The sequence below is a fragment of the Mytilus trossulus genome, chromosome 7 (genome assembly GCF_036588685.1).
Source record: "Mytilus trossulus isolate FHL-02 chromosome 7, PNRI_Mtr1.1.1.hap1, whole genome shotgun sequence".
Taxonomy (NCBI): Eukaryota; Metazoa; Mollusca; class Bivalvia; order Mytilida; family Mytilidae; genus Mytilus; species Mytilus trossulus.
Genome location: NC_086379.1, coordinates 1147996 through 1161141, shown reverse-complemented (window position 1 = coordinate 1161141; position 13146 = coordinate 1147996). Strand labels below are relative to the sequence as shown.

The 13146-nt window shown below is 31.3% G+C and overlaps 1 protein-coding gene across 1 annotated transcript in view; it reads right to left on the bottom strand.

Moving 5' to 3' along the window:
- LOC134726083 (tenascin-R-like) overlaps positions 1-13146 on the bottom strand; it is a 100800-nt gene that overhangs the window by 7059 nt on the left and 80595 nt on the right. The window lies entirely within an intron of this gene.

Sequence of the window (13146 nt, the reverse complement as noted above, 5' to 3'; positions counted from 1 at the left end):
TTATTTCTTTTAAATGACGTTTTTTTCAGCTATCGACCAGACCTCTGTGATTCATAATATAATACTATATAGCAAGGACGTTAATTTCAATAGGAAAACAAATCTCGAATATATGTAGGATTTCCAGGATTTCCAGGGTCCGTTTTCAGGGTTTGGAAGCAGAGCTTACTAGTTTAAAGTAAGTGTTGTTTCTATGTTGAAAACTTTGATGTCCCCGTTTCACAAAGACATTTTAAGCCGATTGTTTATAACTGTAACTTCGACCTAGATCATGTAGATATTAACCTAGAGATTTATTATCAATATGGATAAATTACCTGTTTATTTGATGAAGTCTATAGAAAATGCATCTAGTATATTTGACAATATAACATTCACAATACACGGGGATGAAAGTAAAGCACAAATATCAATAATGTTCGGACAAAGTGATAATAAACAAAGTAAACGAAAATCAAAATCTACGGAACACCGAAATCACAAAAGAATGGCTGAATATATTCAAAAAGTTACAAAAGTAGATCCAAGTCAAGATAGAAATACAAGTATTTTATCAGAAACTGTCATTATCGATGATGATCAATTAATGGAGAATGAAACCGCAAATATACGGAGCGCAAAAACAAACACTATAGTGGAGAATGGTGACCTTACATTACAGGAAAAGAATGCACTTTTTTCAAACATACATTCCCAAAAAGTTGAATTGGAAGATTTAAACAAAGTAACAAAACAACATGAAATTAGTAAGCATGATTTATTCGAAACTATGAAAACAAATGATAACGATACAACCATATCAACTCGAAATGAAAATACAAAGCAGTCATAGGAATCTGATAAAAAAGATGATGGAGAAGAAATTGATGATGATGATGACGACGACGACGACGATAACGATGATGATGATGATGATGACGACGACGATGAAGACGATGATGATGATGATGATGATGACGACGACGACGATGGTGAGAATGATGATATAATTGCACTTGAAATCGACGATATCATTTCAAAAGCGGTGATAAAGAAAAGTAGACTGTTTTCATATAAATTCATCGCGAAATTGAAAGGAACCGAAATATTATAAAATATGATCGAGGATCTGATGAAGTAGAACAAGTGAATCCAAAAGATGTAGATCAAGTGAATCCAAATGATGTAGATCAAGTGAATCCAAATGATGTAGATTATCAAATATATAAGAAAAATGTAGAACAAGACTTTATGGACGTGAGATCTTATGGATTCCGTCCGGATGATACTAACGATAAACTTTTGTTGATGGCTAAATTTGCTTTTGACAAAAAAATGTTCCTTTGTATGAAATGATTAATGTTTATATTAGATAAATTTTAAATTTTGAATATTGATTTCCATGATTTCGAAAAACTTTCTTTTCTGTAAAATTTCAAGTAACAAGTCTTTTAGTAAACAGTGTCAAAATAAAGTTGATATGTGACGGATTGGAAAACCATCTGCGTATATTCAATATTTATTTTCATGCTATAATAACAATTGTGACAGAAAGCAATGTTGTGAAATATAAATACGACTGATTGTTTATGTTTTTAGATAGTTTTTTTCAAACTCAAATCGTAAAAGAATACACGGGCCATATACCTTTATTGTTACAGCGTCAACTACATGTTGTACTTTACTTGTGTCATATGTACTATTGTTTGTCTGTTTGTCTTTTTCATGTTTAGCCATGGCGTTGTCAGTTTGTTTAAGATTTATGAGATTGACTGTCCGTTTGGTATCTTTCGTCCCTCTTTTACAAATAAAGTTTAATGTGTATCATTTCATAAAAGAAAACGTAAGATATTTTTCTTCTGCCTGAAAGATTTTTGTTAAACTACAGAGATTTTTTTCTTTAAATCAGATTGTTGTTTTATTAACGTATGATGTCTCCCTTTCCTAAATATAGTTATAACTGTTAAACCTCGATTTTGGTTGGCAATGGAAAGAAATAAGCTTAGTCGATTAAATACATTTGTAAAACATAATAGTGCAATTATAAAACTCTTTTCGTTGAGAACTTACTTGTTGATTTTTGTAGAAACGTGACATTCTGCCATGTAGTACGTTCTGGAAAACAATCATAATCTAACATACACTCGCTTGTTTGTAAATTATAGCTGACCGAACAACACGATGAATGATCAACGCATAAACCAGCACATACTATTCTAGATTTAATTTTTCTGACTCCCAAAGATGTTTGATATGATGTTATCTTCATATTGTGGATTACTATAAATTTTTGACTATTTATCTGCATAATGTTACATTGTGTAACGATTGCAATACACGCATATACAACTAAAGCGATAAACATTATGCTTTGCATGGGAACAAGTTGAGTGAAATAGCAAAAACAATTTGGTCATTACTATATATCATAATAAACGATCACACAAACACAAAAGGAAAACAAAGACAATATTGGTTATCGTCAAGTCGATAGCAAATGTTATAAACATTTTAATTGATGCATTATATAACAGATACATTACGCTTAGCAACTTAAATGCTTTCAAATGGATTAATGTCTCTCATTATTCATTTAACTTCCTGCACTTGTTTGAATACAAAGTAACTAAAAATGTCTTTTCAATAGAGTGTATGTACATAAAAAAACCTTGATGTTGTCAATTATATTAATTTTCTCTTTTCAATTGTTCTTAGCTAAAGCTTGAGAAAATCTAGTAAAACTATTGACAGTGCAAACACTTTAAGAAAATATACAGCGTACTACTGTACTCCTGAAATATTAATCAAGAGAGACGTGATAAAGTCGTACGGTGACCTATAGTTGTTAATTTCTGTGTCATTTTTGTCTTTTGTGGATAGCTGTCTCATTGCCATTCATACCATATCTTCTTTTTTTTAAATGTATACATGCAATGTAAAGACAGCTTACAAGTTTACCTATAATCTAAGGATATATTACAGAGATGTTCATTGAGACTATCAAACATCTCAAATTGCCCACATTTTCGATAAAACAGATCAACAACATTGAGACATGTTTCAAGTAACTAATACGTTAAACGAAATAGGATATTGACATACACATTTATCAAAGGTTGAAACAAGTTTGTATATTTTGGGGAGTCGGTTTCATTCCTTTCTTAAATGTCTCTGAATAAATTTATCAAACATGTGAAAAAAATATCAGACATTTTCATAACGGATCTTAATGTTTCAAATTTAAAAACAAATATCTCGGCATTTCAATTTTAATGTTCCATGAATATAAAGAAACAAATGCAATCAACATATAAGACAACAATCAAACGATCAACTAAGAAAATAACATGCATAAAGATATAAGTACCTAACCGCAAACCTAGATAACTACAATCTCATCTTTAGCATTAAGTTAACAACTAAACTAAACAATCAAACTGTTTTCGATCTTAGCTTTAGATTATGGGTATAATTAGGATCAAACTGACCCAACAAATTTGATAGTTTAAACACTTAAACATACATTTACTTAGAACTTTACCAATTCTGTCTCATCTGATCAAAGAGAGATAATATTGACACCAGCTTCATAATCGTTAAATTGTATTCCATTTTTCAAAGAATTATAAACAGATAGCTATTGTGTATTGTTTAGTGCTTAAACAGAAATAGTAAAAATGTCGTGGCTAATGTAGCTATTTTATCTGCACTGCAAGATCAATCAAAATATAGAACTTCTTTTGACAACTGAGTTTTAATCACAAGTTTGCTTCATAATAGTAATTGAAGATACAATACCGTTTGATTTCAGTTAAATTCGAGTATAAAGTACCTTTGCTTGAAGGCCTACTGGTAGTTTTTACAATACAATTGAAATGTAAAGTAATTAAAATACATCAATATGAATCATGTACCACTTTCTAAATTTCCACTTTAAGTGCAGATAGCATAACTGTGTATAATTTGGAGTGCTTAACAAATAATCACCGGAAGTACATTATAATTCAAATAAAATCAAGTTTAGGGTATGACGTAAGGAAACACGTGATTAACCTCCACCAGTGAAATCAATACAAAATCACATTACTACATCATACCAGTGCCATAGAATGTGTGAAGCTCTTCAAATACTTTATAAGTTTGATTTCTGAAAAAAGCTGATTTTTATATGACCTGTCACTAGTATAACATTCACTGACTACTCTTTATTAGAACCAGGGGCCGTGGCACAGAAGCTGTCCTAGGACTAGCTATGGGACATGTCTTATGATTGTCTTAGGACACGTCTTACTCCTAAGTTAGGTTAACGAAAGTCTTCTAAAATAAGATATGTCCTAAATTTGGTCATAAAGTTCATATATACAAATAAACGTAATAGAAACAACAAATATAGCACAAACTCAATACTAAAAATACTAATTTTATATTAAACTATCACACTGTTATTATAATTAAATTAAGATTCAATACATTAAATTATTTCGTGCTATTTATTATGATGCCTAAAAAATACTATCATTGTAAGCCACTTTTTTGGCCACTTACCAAAACGGTGCAATATTAATTTAAATATAAGAAAAGTTGATTTTTTTTTTTTTTTAACTAATCCTGATTCGATACAAGTATTGAAATCGAGTGGATCTAAGTACAAAACTAGTTTATATACTAAAACTGCAGCATGGATATCACATTTAACAAAGTTCTGTGACTATTTACTTTTGTGTTCGTATTCAATTCATTTATATATTTTATGATATTTAATAACGTATTTAAAAGTATTACGTTAAAACTTAAAATATGTTCGGATGATCCTATGACCATCGTATTTAGGACTGTCATAAGACAGCTTTCTTTTCGATCATAAGACATGTCTCAGACACGTCCTAAGACCATCCTAAATAATGTCCTCAGACATATCTTAGGACATTTCCTAGGATACTTTTATTGACACGGCCTTTGGTTCTTTTCTTGTTTCTGTACGGATATGATAAAGAAAATAGAATTCAAAAAAATTCAATTCAGAGAAATCATATCTATGAAAATATATCTTCAGTTATCAATACTTTCTGTTACATATCTTAAGTCGGCATCATAGTTTGACTTGAATCTAGAAAATCGACCATGATGGTCGGTTGAACAAAAAACCTTTACGACAAAAGAGATCATTTAGTTGTTCAATTATGAACTTTCCATTTCAGAGTAACAACATTCCCGCAGCACCTGCATACGGGGTATATATCTCCCAATTAATACGATATTCCCGTGCTTGTATTTCCTATCATGAAATTCTCTAAAGAGGATTGCTGTTCACACGAAAGCTATTAAACCAAGAGTTCCAAGTTGTGAAGTTTAAATGACCCCTTCCTAAATTTTACGGATGCCATCACGAGTTGGTTGACCGTTATTCAATAACCGTTTTTCAAATGATATCGGATATGTTCCTTACGTCTTAATACAATCCCCTTCACTTTCATGCATCTGACCTACCGAATGACACTAATTAACGGATTTGTTATCACATAAACCACACGATGGGCGCCGCATGTAGATCAGGATCTGCTTACCCTTTCGGAGCACCTGAGAGCACCCCTAATTTTTAGTTGTGTTCGTGTTGCTTATTCTTTAGTTTCTATGTTGTGTTATGTGCACTATTGTTTGTATGCTTTTCTTTTTCGTTTTTAGCCATGGCGTCGTCTGTTCATACATTTATTATATTTATGAGTTTAACTGACCCTCTGGTACCTTACGGACTACTTTCAATAGTGTGTTGATAGTCAGTGTCTCCAATGTTTTAACACTTATCAGCTTCAATTGTCGGCCATGAAAGTAATTTATAACGCAAACAGCTCAGTGATTTTAAAGAATTGAGATGCGTTCCTTCCCATAACTAAAAGGTAGAAGAGATGTGAACTAATAGCGGAAGGGGAATTACGTTTTATTATATGGAAAACAATCAGCAATTGGATAAACAAACAAATAAAATTTAACCATAGACAATTGTTCAAATAATAAAATATATTTTTTTTCCGTATTTTCCACATCCCCTAACTTAGAGAAAATAAACAACAGAAATAAATACATGATTTAGTTATAGTCGATGAAAACACCATTAATTTGCGCTTTACTATTCTTTCCAAAAACTAAGACATTGTCAGAATAATAACTATGTGATATGCTATTCGATGAATTAAAAGCATAATATATTTGAGTTAATTCCCTTTATATGTACAAAACCAACGAATGTTTTGAATGGACTGTGTATGCCAAGTTTTCAGTTATAACTTTCGACGTGTATTCTCTAAACCGATAGTTTTGTTTTCATAAAAACCTTATAATTCATTTAACAAATATTCCAGCAGTACTTGTTTTAATATGTATACAAATGCTTGTAACCAAATAATATATAGTGGGTATTATGAAATTAAACTTTAAAAACAAAAACGAAAAGGTTGATGAATCTAAATTTCTACAAATATAAATAAACAAAGACAACAATAGTAATCTGCATTTTTATAAATTTGCGTATTCATACATGATTACTGTTATATTTATACACAACAAATGTACACTAGGTATAGTGGTAAGTATTTGACAAACTTATCCGTTAACTGAACATGTAAAAGTCCAATCACTTAGTGGAAAAAAATACCAACACTTTTATTGGTATTTATAGTTCGAAATGCATTAATAGTAACTATATATAAGTCGATGAACACATAGCATAAAACACACATATACTGAAGCTTCTAAAACGACAAAATACATCAGTTTGAGCCAATCTTTTTTTAAAGTTTTACACATCATGGTTTTGAGAACACAGATAATACCCGTATGTGTCGAGTAGATAAAAACAACATCTTAAATTCAATTTGGTTCACCATTTGATCACTCTGAATCGGTATATCGCCATTAGTTGTGAAACCTTTACCTGAAATACAATACTAACTTTTATTGTAGACCCTTGCATACAATACAAATTTAAAAAAAAAGATGCAACAAGTCCTCAACGACACCAGATTGATAGTTTCTCACGCCTGGTGCGAGTTTCGTCTTCACAGCGTCTCTATCGACGTTAAAACAAAATAAAAACCCAGCTAAATGTCAAAGTCAATAAGAAAGGTAGCATATAGAAGAACAAGGCAACAGTATACTGCTGTTCAAAAGTCAGCATATAGAGAAACACACCGAATTCAAGAAAAAAATCAACAACGGAATAACAGAAACACTGATCAGCAAAAAGAGAAACGTATACAAAGGTTAACAATTAATCCATAAAGTTGGATACAGAAAGAATAGGATGGAAAGGAATTCGCTTTACAAAAAAGAAAAAAAGATAATTAAAGAATTATACTTTAGTGAAATAATTGTCTTTAAATATTTCTGGACATTTTAAAACAATTATTTTACACATTGATATTTTTTAAAAACCTTGCATTTATTCTACTATATCACGACGCATTAAACCCCCCACTTTCCGCAAATACTTAATTCGCTTTTTTGAAGAAATATTAACGTGTTTTAAAAAATGTATAGTTCAGAACCAACAATTTATTTTTTTCATAACTTTTCAAAACACAGCACTTATCACGAGCACCTTCCTTTAGGTATAAATAATACGAAGGAACATTTACATAATCCTGGTACCTTTGATAACTATTTACATCAATTTAAAAAAAATGAATGAGTATTCTGATCAAGCTATCATATTAAGTATGTGCATAGTGATGACATCACCGTATCAGGTATTAGAGGAGAGTTGAGATCTCGCTAACATGTTATCCTAGCCAAATGCTCTATGTATGTTCCTGTCCTAAGTCAGGAGCCTGTAATTGGGCGGTTGTCGTTTGTTTATGTGTTACAAATTTGTTTTTCGATCATTTTTTTTTGTACATGCATTAGGCCGTTAGTTTTCTCGTATAACTTGTTTTACATTGTCATTCAGGGGCCATTCATAACTGACTATGCGCCTTGGGGTTCGCTCAATGTTGAAGGCCGTATAGAGGCCTATAGTCTGTAATGTCTGTGTCATTTTTGTCTCTTGTATAGAGTTGTTTCATTGACAATCATACCACATTTTCTTTCTAATAATAACGGGTAATGATTGTAATGAAATCGGGAAAATAAATTGATTAAGTTGGGAAAATGACCAGTAAGTCGAAAACTAAACCCCAAAAAGTGCTTGGGCTTATTTGATAATGTTTTATTGAAATGATCGAGTTATTACAGTGATACTTTGCATTTAAGTCAGCGATATAATCAACAAGGCTAACAATGATAATGACACTTCTTCATACAAAACCAAAAAAGATCGAGTTCAATAACCGACGGTTTGATTATTTGAAAGATTGGTTTAATAAAAAGCGTAACATTAGAATAAATAACTTGTGGAGTCATATGCACTTTAAAGGTAGTATTTTGGGAGTTCTTTCGTTGCTTTGACAAAAGGCACCAACCAATTCGTAAGTGAAAGAATAGAATGCATGAGATGGATTGGAATTCGCTTTAAAGAAAAAAGTCCAGTACAATTCTTTACTGAGACATGTGTCATTAGATTTTGTCTAATATTTTCTAGTTATATTAGGACAGATGTTTACACATATTAATCTCTTTATTAAAGACAGATAAATTTGTGTTTGATTTTTCACATTTCAGGATGAAAATTACGAAGTCAGGAATATGACAGTTGTTACCCATTCGTTTGATGTGTTTGGACTTTTGATTTTGCCTTTTGATTTTTGATTTTCCTTTTTGAATTTTTCTCGGAGTTCAGTATTTTTGTGTTCTTACTTTTTCATATAACTTTTTCAAACATCATCGAACTTAATCCGAAATTTATGTCAAAAAGTAAAAACAAAACCTGTGAAACATTCTGTTCAATGTCCAATTTTGTGTTGATTAGTATAGTGTGTAAGCGAATATATTTGGTAGACCAATGTTACTTGTTATGCTAAAACAAACTTCGGCATATGTTCAATATAAAGTCGTTATACTAAAAACAAGATTATGTTTATATCGTGTTGTTAATTTGATTGTTACTGAGTAATGAAAATGATCCGTCAGTCGAATGATATATAACACATCAAAAGTCGTTGACCTTTTTGGGATAATGTTCCTTGCCATGATTGAGTTCTTTTAGTTATACTTTGCATTCAAGTCAGCAATATAATCAACAAGATTTACAACGATTATTACACTCTTACATATAAAACCAAGCGAATTGGAGATCACTAACCTCCGGTTTTCCTTATTTGCATGATTGTTTTTTACAGAAAAAACCTTAATATTAGCAGTAAAACGATTATCAGGAAGAAACCAGATATATGTAAACATGGGTTATTTCCTTTGTTTAGTAAGTGATATGAGTAAATGCATTTCCCTGAGCCAGCTGTAACACATACGTATTTCATAACCACATCACCAATATGTCAATGAACTACAATACTATAAACAATTGAAGGTTACACTTTGTTGTTGTGTTGTCGAGTTAAAAAAAGAATACCTTTTTTTAAAACTTGAAAATGACGTTATTTATATCATTAAATTTTAGGGAGAAAAAGAACAACAAAAATGTCAAGTGGAACATTTTGAATAAAATTCAGAATGGAAATGGAGAATTTGTCAAAGAGACAACCACCCGACCATAGAGAAAACAACAGCAGAAGATCACGAACATGCCTTCAATGTAGCGAGATATTGACGCACCCTAAACAAATATATACTAGTTCAGTGATTGTGAGCGCCATACTCATTTCCAAAATGTACACAAGAAACTCAAATTAAAATTATACAACGCCAACAAAGGCAAGAGGCTCCTGAATCGGGACAGGCACAAAAATGCGGCGGGGTTAAACATGTTTATGATATTTCAACCCTCCACCTATACCTCTAGCCAATGTAGAAAAGTAAACGTATAACAATACGCACATTAAAATACTGAACACTTCAACTTTCTTAATAATCTAGTTTTAATTATGTTTTTGGAATTAAAAATTACATTGTTTCATACAAATAATAGATATTTACTTAATTTTCTCCATGGTCTTTTTGGTATTAACAATAAAGAAAAATGTTAAAAAAGAGACAAAAAAAAAAACCGTTCCCCGATACAATCTAAAAAGCGGTCAGTTATTTTTTCTGTCATTTAAAATGTCCGTGCAAAACCATTCATTCTAAACAGAAAAATCATATATTGACATTTCAATAGAGACACACATAGGAAAAGTACATACTCTATTTTCTTTACTCCTACTGACAGAAGAAAAAAATTTGACAAAAACAGTCAAAATTTAGCATTGTTGATTATTCCTTATTTACAAATACCGATTGTTCATTTAGTTGTATCCATTTACCAAGAAGTCACATTTCTAAGTTGACCATGATCGTATAAAACAGTATTCATCAAATACCAGAGTACGTGCAATATTGATATGATTCTATGTACCATGTACTTTAGTTTTATTGATAGATTGCCATGTCCTCCTACATAAACGAAATGATTATGGTTGACAACCGTATCCCTTGGGAGAAACAAATTAATACAGATTTTTAAAAAAATTTGTCAGTAACGTAAAGTTAATGAAATCATGTGAAATGTAGACTGATGATACTTATTCAAAGATGTTTCTGTAATAACCTCGCCTGTCCCTTGTCAGGAGCCTGTAAATCAGTGGTTGTCGTTTGTTAATTTGTTACACATTTGTTTTCATCTTCTTTTTATATAAATACGGCCGTTAGTATTATCGTTTGAATTGTTTTACATTGTCTTATCGGGGCCTTTTATAGCTGACTATGCAGTATGGGCTTTTCTAATTGTTGAAGGCCGTACAGTGACCTATAGTTGTTAATGTCTGTGTCATTCTGGTCTATTGTAGACATTTGTCTCATTGGCAATCATACCACATCTTCTTTTTATATTGATTTGAATGCTTAGTAAAAAATATATTTAAAAGACACATAGGGTGTCAGAAGTTATTCATAAGATACAAATACTGATAAAAACCTGGTTAATTGAATGGTATGAACTATAAATGGTGCAAGGTGGGTCGACAAATCAAGCGTCTCATGCAATGCAATTCAATCTCCAAAAGAATCCTCAAAGGGTCAGGAACCTTAGTTGACAGTTTTTGTGTATATTCGTTCACGACAATACATGAATCAATAAAATGCCTTGTACTATTGATAAAGGACAAGTCTATATAATATGTTGTGTATTTTTATTCACAACTTGTTATATCCTCCCACATAAACGTATTGATTATGGACGATAAACTAATTTGTTCATGTTTAAGATCGACATTGTAAATAGATCGCATTGTTTAAGGTCTAAATTTACATTAAGTATACTGATTGACCATTTTGTGATGAAGTTTTTTCATTACATTCTTTACATCTTATGATATAATGAAGGTACAACGACATTACAAAACGAAAACAAACAAAATAGGAAATTCATCATTCTCATAAAAAGAAATTCTGAGTTACAAAAACACAATCACTTCCGGGTGATTGCAAGATGGATATTATCAAAAATATCAACAAATGATACAAATTCATCGAGTGAATCTGTAATAAAAGACAGTTTATAGATACGCTATAACAACAAAAGATACACAGACAAACGATAGTAAACCAAACCCAACATAGAAAATTAGAGACTTAGCCACACGAGTCCCACCAAAACACTGGGGGTGATCTCAGGTATTTCCAAAGGGTAAAAAGGTCCTATTCCATATGTTGCATCCGTCTTGTTGCTCATGTGATAACCTTGATGTGGTACGTTTGAGACAAAATAAAATTCTGAAGAAAATATTGTGATACATATTACGAAAAATATAGAGATAAGCTGATTAAATTAAAACTAGCGGCGAACGGTCGGTCAGAAAAGTATCCACTTCATATTACGCACATCTCACCACAAGGCAGTAAGGCAATCTAGGTTACAGTTTCTGTGTATGACCATTCACATTACTAACAAAAACGATTAAAAGTCCTGCCATAATGACGTAGGACAAATCTGTATTCTAATTGACAGCTTGTTATATCCTCCCAAATAAACAGATTGATTATGGACGACAATCTAGTTTGTATATGTTTAAGACATATAAAGTCAATCTTGAATTCAGAAATACTGAACTATATGAGTTTGACTATGTCATTCAATCAGGTTTTTTAACCAGGTTTGGAACGAGATAGCAATAAAAACATTCCTGAGACCAAATCATAGTTACAATTAAAATATCATCGAAACAAGATGCTTCAAAATTGTCACCTTCCTGAACTTGTTGTGGTTAAAGCTAGTTGGTGTTAGGTTTAAGTTAATCAGCCACGTCTGGTACAACTCTTTTTTTTTAGCAGAACGCGGGAAAATATGTAAGCTTATGCCATGTGGATTCCGAGTTGAACATCCGTATGCTTGACAAGTCATTTGGACACTGAACATTTGCCATGCTTGTTTTTTGGGTTTGTGGTATTCAGATATTTCATTTAAATATACTCATCACGTGACAATTTGTTTCGAAGATGCCGTCAAAATGGCGATAAGTCGAGAAGTGATAGTGGGATTTTAATGTTTATTTTAATCATTTATCTAGAAAAATTAAACAATGATTTTTATGAATATATGATTATTCAAATCAAATAAACATAATAGATTTTTTTTTTGGTGAAGCTTCCCTTTAGGAGGATAATTTCTTTTTCAGTCGTGAGGTTGAAAAAGTATCACCTGACAGATTTGTGTACCAATGATATTTGAATATTGCACATGTCAAGGTGCTTGCTTTTTTTTCACCCACAGATAAATAGTTAAACGAACATTGCTAATGGAACACCTACGGACCATTATAATATTCAGTTCTCGTTTCAAAGTTGACAAGTGAAGAAAAATAACACCTGAAAAAGGCTTTTTAAAGAAACTTCCAAAAGAAGCATTGGTATTCCAAGGACTGATCAATTATTTCGCCTTTGAAAACGAAATGTCCTCTAATATTATGTAATAAATACAGATGAAATATAGTAATTCCTTTTTGAACATGAAATGCATTAAATGCAGGTTTTAATGATTGGTTGTCGTGACATCGTATTATTACAAATTCTTTTAATTGAAATACTGATAGCATTTTAAAAGCTAAATTTAGTGCGCAAAGAGTTTTATTATTGAGTTATGTACAT